The sequence below is a fragment of the Myotis davidii genome, unplaced genomic scaffold, assembly GCF_000327345.1.
Source record: "Myotis davidii unplaced genomic scaffold, ASM32734v1 scaffold992, whole genome shotgun sequence".
Classification (NCBI taxonomy): Eukaryota; Metazoa; Chordata; class Mammalia; order Chiroptera; family Vespertilionidae; genus Myotis; species Myotis davidii.
Genome location: NW_006283543.1, coordinates 693,823 through 702,095, shown reverse-complemented (window position 1 = coordinate 702,095; position 8,273 = coordinate 693,823). Strand labels below are relative to the sequence as shown.

General features: G+C 52.9%; 1 pseudogene; it reads left to right on the top strand.

Annotated features, from left to right (window-relative positions):
- Positions 1-2,508: 2,508 nt before the first annotated feature.
- Positions 2,509-3,904, top strand: LOC107183215 (annotated as a pseudogene).
- Positions 3,905-8,273: the final 4,369 nt, after the last annotated feature.

Here is an 8,273-nt window from a genome sequence, read left to right as displayed (position 1 = left end):
ACTGCGCCTCCTCTGAGTCTGGGTATGATATTCTCTTTCCTCCTAGTTGTAGAACTTCCACTCAGCCAGCCTTCCTGTGGTTCTGGATGATGTCCGTTCTGTCTTTTAGGTGTAATTTGAATTGGTTGTTCGTGGCAGCAATCTCCGGCGTTAACCTATGTCGCCATCTTGGTTTTTTATATAAAGTACATCTTTACCACCTGATCTGATAGACATAAATAACCTTATGAACATACATAACAAAATAATTAGGAAGTGATGTTTTTTAGTGTCTGTTGCCCATTAACAAAAAGTATTTGATTGTAAATTTATATAATTTAATTGTTAACAATGACTGAGTTTAACAACCAGTTCACAAAATTCCTGCGAATGTAATCATCAGCTCTTGCATGCCAGTACAAGCCAACTCCAGCTCCCCAATGGAAATTGGATGTGGTCCATGACCTAAAGATTACACTCTCTAAGGAAGACAGGCCTATTCATTGTGAGGTCATTGGTGGGGGACAGAGGGATGAAGAACCTGAGAGTCAGGGAAGGCTTCTTGGAGGAGGTAGTGTCACACAGAGACCAAGGGAAGGATAAGAGTGTCCCAGATAGTAGGTGGGGAATGTGCCAGGCTGATGGGAAGACTGAGGAAAGACCAGGAGAAGAGAAAGCACTTAGCATGGACCAAATAAAAAATGAGAGATTCAGTCTGGCTGAGGGAAGCTTGGGCTCCACTGCAGGTTCTGCTGTAGACACCTCTGTCACTTGAGGCGCTCTGTCCTTCTCAAGGTTTCTCCCTTGTCAAATTGGGTCTCCAAGCCTGTTGATGTTCTAGACCAGCCGTGGGCAAACTACGGCCCGTGGGCCAGATCCAGCCCGTTTGAAATGAATAAAACTAAAAAAAAAAAAAGACCGTACCCTTTTATGTAATGATGTTTACTTTGAATTTATATTAGTTCACACAAACACTCCATCCATGCTTTTGTTCCGGCCCTCCGGTCCAGTTTAAGAACCCTCGAGTGGCCCTCGAGTCAAAAAGTTTGCCCACCCCTGTTCTAGAGCAATCAGGCATCTAGGGAGGGGCCTCGTGACTATATAAAGCTGCCCCTCCGAAACCAAGTCTTTACTTCCCTCCCTTCCCCCTTTCACCCAGATCCCAGGTGATCCCAAAACTCCTGGTTTGGCAGCAGAAAGTAACTGTAATTACAGTCATTTACAGAATAAAGTATTGCCTCCTAATTACCAAGCTGTGTGTGCGATTCCAATCACATGTCTAAGGAAACATCTCAGGAGCCCCTCCCCAGCCAGCCTGTCCACTGCAGCCCCCAGGCCAACCAGAATGTCATGGGGGCAGGGCAGCCTGGTGGCTGCTGCTGGACCTTCCTCTGTGGCTCCCCAGGCAGGAGACCTGGTTCAGAGATCTGCCTGGAGTGGCGCAGGGAGAAGGGAGGCAGGGGAAGTGCCCCAAGAAGAGGCTGTCTCTGGAGAGGCAGGAGGCTGCCATTCGCAGGGCAGGCGGCAGGCGGCAGGCCGCAGGCGGGCTAGTCAGTGCAAGTCAGAGCTTTGCAGCCAAGGAAGGGGGCTGTTTACTGTTTAGGACGCAATGCCGCCACCACCACCCCAGAACCCTTACTATGTGCAGATTCTCTGGCCTCATACCTATCACCACCCACTGCAGAAATCCCCTCAGCAATGACCGTTACTCTTCAGGGAGCCATCCAGCTTTGCCTCACACATTTCCTAGGACAGGGAGCTCAGGACCTCAAGAAGAAGCCTGTTATCTTTGGGGGCTCCCTTTCTGAGAAGGCTCTTTCTCAAACCATGAGAAACCTCCCTCTGCAATTCCTACCCCCAGGCCCCCTCTCATCCCCCCGAGTTGCTGTTTCCTGTGTCCTGGGAGCACACTGGGCCTGATACTCACTGCTCCTCTCCTGGGCAGCTGTCCGGCCTCCTGAACCTTGTCTTGTTCCTCAACCCTGCCAGTGTGAGAGGCACCTGATTTGCAGCTCCTTGGACTTCTCCCTGTACACATGCTCCGGGTGCCTGCATCCAGTCCCACAGCACGGGCTCCTAACTCCCAGGTGGCTCCACCCCTGAGCCCGGCCCATGCCTCCTAGTAGCCTCAGGCCTGCACTCTCACTATACCCAAACCCCGCCAGCTTCCTCAGCCCTGCCCCTCTTCATCCAGTCTTTAAAGCTTCAAACTCCAGCATCTCCTTGTCCTTCTCCCAAGTGTATTTAAACCCCATCTCTCTTTCCCAAGGCCCTCAGCCCTGCCCCACTCAGGCCACCATCCTGTCACCTAGACCCCTGCAGTGTTCCCTAGCTGGGCTTCCCACTCCTAGGGTGGTGTGTGAACATTATGGTCACTGAGAAATTCAGAATGGCCAATAGTAGATGAGGGCAAGGGGATAAAATGAGGCAGAAAGAGGCACGGGGACCAGGTCCCTGAGACCTTCAGTGTTCAACTAAGGCTCATGACCTTGCTCTGATCAATTTTATATCTTAAATGGTGCCTAGGGCATGTCCTACCTTCTGCAGAAGCTGAGAGCCTGCCCTGCCAGCCCCCTTCTCCCCCCGGGTGCTGGAGGTATGGCTTCAGCCCCCACCAACCATCATGTGTCCTTTTGTACCAGGAGGTAATGGAGCTGTCCTCTCCTCTCACCAGACTACAGTCCTCTCTCACTGTAGGGGGCCAGGACTGGACAACAAGGGTCTGACCTGAATTTCAACCCCGCCCGTGAGTGCCACTCGTGCTGGCATGGCCCTGCATGCAGTGGTCTGGCGAAGAGTGGCCTCAGGGACCAGTCACGGCAGCCTTCCAGAATTACTGCCCTTCTTCTGACACAGGCCCACCACCTACAAGCTCTTTCACAAACATATTATTAGCTTGTTTAATCCTCATAACAGCTCTGGGAGTTGGGTGTCATTATTCATTTTACTGTGGGCAAACTGAATGTTATGGTCCCATTAGGTGCCCATCAGGAGTCGGCTCAGAACCAGCAGGGCCAGCCAGGCCCAGAACAGAATAGAGGCCAAGTGTTGAGGGCCTGTGGGCAGGAGAGGGGTCACAGAGAGGTGGGAGGGCATGGGTGTTCCTTTAGTGAGGGCTCCCAGAGTGGGGCCTGGCAGACACCGAGGGGAGAGAGGTTGGGCAGGGTCAGAACAGGGAGAGGATGAGAGGTAGGTTGAGAGAGGGCTTTAAAGCTGAGGTCTTTTCTTTCCAAACGCAGCCAGAGGTGACCTCTGAAAATTGTTCGATATTCACGTAACCCAGAAAACCTCACAAAATCATGCAAATCAAGAGGTGCAAGCCCTGGCCAGTGCGGCTCAGTGGTTGGAATATCCTTGGGTGAGTATTAACAAACAAACAAAGAAAGAGAGAGAGAGAAAGAGAGATTCAAATCTTCGTGTCCACTTTAAGAACACTCATAGGACTGCCCAGGCCATCAAGCGTATGCATTTTGAAAAGCCACTAAGTATCTGAACGATGTCACTTTACAGAAGCAATGTGTGCCATTTCGTTGTTACAGTGGTGCAGTTGGCAGGTGTGCCCAGGCCAAACTTGGGGCTGGACATAGGGTGAGTGGCACAAATAGAGTGCTGAATTTCTGCTGCACAAGCTTAAAAATGCAGAGACTGATGCTGACCTTCAGGGTTTAGATGTCCATTCTCTGGTCATTGAGCACATTCAGGTGAACAAAGCCCCCAGAACTTATGGAGCTCATGGGCAGATGAACCCATACATGAGCTCTCCCTGCCACATTGACCTGATCCTCACTACAAAGGAGCAGACTGTTCCTAAACCAGAGCAGGAGGTTGCACAGAAGTAAAAGATATCCCAGAAGAAACTGAAGAAAGAAAAACTTATGGCCCTGGAGTAAATTCAGCATAAAGTAAATATTAATAAAAGTAAAAGTGGGGGGAAAAAAACCTGAGGTCTGGAGGAAGTCTCCCTGAGTCACCCTACTTATTGTACAGATGGGGAAACTGAGGCCCGGGCAGGAACAGAAATTTGCCCAAGATCACTCAGAGGCCAAGCTGGGACCTCCCCGAAAGGAGGTCTGAGACAGCAGCCGAGAGATCCAAACCCTCTCCCACAGCAGCATCAACTCCATTCTCATTGTGTCCTGAACCAGACAGGGGCCTGATGGGGAGGAGGGCCAGGCAGAGGCTGTGTCCCGGGGTGCCCCCAACCTGGCCTTGGGGAGAAACAAGGATCCAGTCCCTGGCAATCGGGGAGGGGCGGTGGGGGGGTGTCTCACAACTGACTGACGTTGGGCACAGGATGAGACTTCTATTCCCCCGAGCTTCTCTGGATGGCCACATGGGGCACTGCTGTCCCAGGAGTGAGAGCTCTCACCAGTAAGACTCCCTAGGTCAGTGGCTCTCAACCTTGGCTGCACATTAGAATCACCCGGGAATCTTTTTAAAATCCTGATTTCTGGGCCTCATCCTCCGGAAATTCTGTTTCTTTGTTACTAATGTTGTGGCCCTAGCCCATAACAAAGAAACAGAATTTCTGGAGGATGAGGCCTCAGAAATCAGTATTTTAAAAAGATTCCCAGGTGATTCTAATGTGCAGCCAAGGTTGAGAACCACTGCCCTAGGTCATACCCAAGGTCTCAGGGAGGTGTGAGGGTGGAAATACCCAAGGTCTGGGGGAAAGGCAGAAGTGATTTCCAGTATGTGTAGGGCGGGAGGGGGAGAGGGGGAGCACACACGGCTGAACATCAGGACACCATCACCTGAGCACTGGAGGAATCGAGCACAGGGCAATTGGCCTCCCCAGGTGAGGGGTCTTCATACACCCTTACCCGCCCCCTTACATGCCCACCAGCTTAAAGAACATTTTGGAAATGAACTCAGCTCCACCCAATCTCTGCTTCCTGGAAAAGCGCACGCAGCCCAGGCCACAGACCTGCACAGAAAGTTGTCTTGAAGAGAGGCTAGGCTTAAGGAGGAACTTTGTGAGGTCTCCACACTGAGTGTCCCTGGTGGATTCCAGGACTGTTCTTTTACCAAAATCCTACCCAAGGAGGTGAGGAGGATGGTCAAGCTGCGTGGGAAAGGGGCTGGGTGTCTCTGCTGCTGTCTCAGACCTCCCCTAGGTGAGCGGGGAGGGTGGGGATGAGCTATCCCAGGGCCCAGGAGAAATCCCGGTACAGGGCAATTGGCCTCCCCAGGTGAGGGGTCTTCATGTCACTCCCAGCAGCCCTACAACCCTTCCCACTGGTGAGGTTTCCTATAACCAGTCTTTTAGGCTCTGATTGCAGCAAGAATCCCTGCTCTGACTGGGAGCTCACTATTTACTGAGTCTCCCTTCAATGTCTCAGAGGTCCAACTTCTAGGGGCAGAAGTTCCAGGGCAGGAAGCAATGCAAGATCGGGGCCTTGAGGATATTGGGGGCCCTCGGCCCAGAGAGAACCCACAGCCCTGCCTGCCCCAAGATTTAAAACGCCCAGGAGGCTGGAGGTTCTCATGCAGCTGTGCTGTGCTCTGCTGCGGTAAGTCAGACCCACCCTGGCCCTCAGCACTCAGTCTGGCTGTGCCCCAGGAGGTCAAACCAGATGGTCTCCCAAGAGCCCCTTTCATCCCCCTCCTCAGGTTCCCATTGATGTCGCGTATAATAAAGTCCAGGCACTGTCTGTAGGACTGCCCCCCGTAAGGGCCACTTGTCCCCGTTAGCCTTTCAGTTCTCACAAACTCCACCCCTAGAGAGCAGACACCAAGGGGCAAGGGGCTGGGGAGTCCCATCAGGCTCCCTGGACACAGGGGCAAGGTAAATGGAGATGGACACACATAGGGTGCAGCATCCCGGCAGGATGCAGCTTACACTGCCAGAGGGGCTGGTGATTCACAGGTACTGACAAAGGGGACATTTCCTCTCAGCAGTGAAATCGGACAGGGGCCCTGGCCCGTTTGGCTTGGTGTATAGAGCGTCGGTCTTCAGACTGAGGGGTCTGGAGTTCAATTCCGGTCAAGGGCATATGCCCGGATTGTAGGCTCAATCCCCAGTGGGGGCATGTAGGAGGCAGCTGATCAATGATTCTCTTTCATTATTGATGTTTCTATCTCTCGCCTTCCTCTCTGAAATCAATAAAAATGTTTTGTTTTGTTTTTTAAGAAATCACACAGGGAAGCATGGGAGGGAGGAATACCCATCCCACAGCCATTGTCCTCCCAGGTGTGCTTGTAGGTCAGCATTTTGATGAGTCAATGTGACATCCTCCTGCTGTCTTATGTTGACATCTGAGTCTGGCAATGCCCTAGTGCTCTCGATCTTACCGCCTGAATACCCACCCTGTCCCATAGCCGCCGCCACCTCTGGCCTGGACCACAGTAAGACTTCTTCAAATTGAAATCCCCCCCGCCCCCTCCCCCGGGGCTTTCATCACACTAAAGGTAAAAGCAGGCCTTCTGGTGCCCCCATCTCCACTCCAGCCACCCCAGCTCTTCTTCAGCCCCTTGAATGCACCTGCTCACCAACATCTTTGCTCCTCTGCACCCTCTGCTCAGAATTCCCCTCCCACTTCTTGCATGGCTTAGAGAGTGCCTAGTCATGCTTTAGGTTTCAATCCATGTCACCTCCTCCAGAAAGCCTTCCCTGACCTTTCAACTAAGTCAGATTCCCCATTACACATGCTCCTGGCACCATACATGCCTCTTCGTAGCCCTTGTCAGAGTTGCACGTATTTTGTGAGGTTTAGTTGAGTGCTTAGTAATGAGTGCCTGCCTCCCCCACTAGATTGAAACTGGATCTAATTAGCCTTATATTATCTCTGTAACATGTGGCACAGTACCTGGCACATAATAGGTGCTCAATAAACATGCACTGAGTGAATGGATTTCCCAGCCAGCTGGATGTCCCACTGCCCTTGAAGACCCCCAGCCCCTTTCTGAGAAAACCTCCCGACTGCAGAGCTCCCAGCTGAGGTCCAGACAAGGACCCAGCACAGGCCTTTGTTCTGTGAGCTGAGGCTCCAGGGAACTGGTCCAGGTACGCTCCTCAGCAGGTGCTGGATCCCAGGGCTCAGCGCAGGCGAGGGAGGGGTTCATGGTGCTCACCAGGTTCAGGGGTGAGTCTCAGTGTGTCACACACTGGCTCACCTCATTTCCCTGACAGAATAGCCCAGCTGCATCCGGATGGGAAGCACCTCCCTCCTCTGGGAAGGGCTCAGGAAGCAATCCAGCCAGCTAGATGTCCCACTGAGTCTGCAGCCCCTCTCCTCCTACCCCTAACCCTGCCTCCCCAGGCCCCACTCCTCTCTGTGAGCCCTCTTGTCTGCAGCCCCTGCTAATGGTTGGGCTCTGTAATGGAAAGTGGGCAGCCTGCCCCCAGACTCCAAGATCAAGGCCAGACTCAGGACCCCTTTAGATTCCCTAACTCATGCCAGGGATAGCCAGCCTCAGCGGCACCAATTGCTCTGACCTAGTGACTCAGAGGAAGCCAGTCCTCCAGAACCCAGCCCCAGATGGGAGGAGACCTCCTCCCCGAGTTTGCATCTGGCTACTGTTTTAGACTCAGGCCTATGGCCTTCAGAGACTGTCCAGTCTCCATCTGGAACCAGATGCCCAGGGAGGGTCAGGGTCCAACCCAAACTCACACAGCAAGGCTGCCACAGCACCACATCAAGAAGCCAGGCGCTGGCTCGTTTACGGTTCTCCCTGCGCTATAATAAATGTGGCTATTTTTAGGAAGCTAATTAGCAAGTCAAATATGACTCCTGCTAATAATACCACCTTTATGCTTTTTAGCCTTTTCATTACCTTATTTGATCCTACCATAGCCAGGTAGTCCAGTAGTGAAGTAGGAGGTGATCTCATTCAAAAGGTGTGGTCCAGAAAAAGGAAGTGACTAGTCCCCCAGCCCAGCCCACCAGCTGGACTCAGTGATGCTCCAGAGGAATGCAGTGTCCCAGAGGCTCCCCCCCAGGGCCTGGCTTAGAGCCTCTCACTCAGGTAGTCTGCTCTCCTCCGGGGGTTCCCTACCCCACCCACCCAGCTAAAGTCAGCTTCTGGTCCCTCCCTGCCCCTGACAGCTCCTGAGCCTCAGGCAGCCCTGAGGCCTGGTATCTGCTGGTGGTTTTCCTTGAAGGTCTCCAGGATGTGCCAGGATAGTTCAGGGCAAGGAGGCATGGCGGCCCAGTTTGAGCCATCCCTCAACTTGGAACCCTAGTTAGAATGGAGGACAACTTCTTCCCAGGAGGGGCCTGGGTTGTGTCCAGTCCCTAATCCTGCAGCCCCATGTCCTGCTCCCTCCCCACCCTCCCCACCCCCCCCCCCCC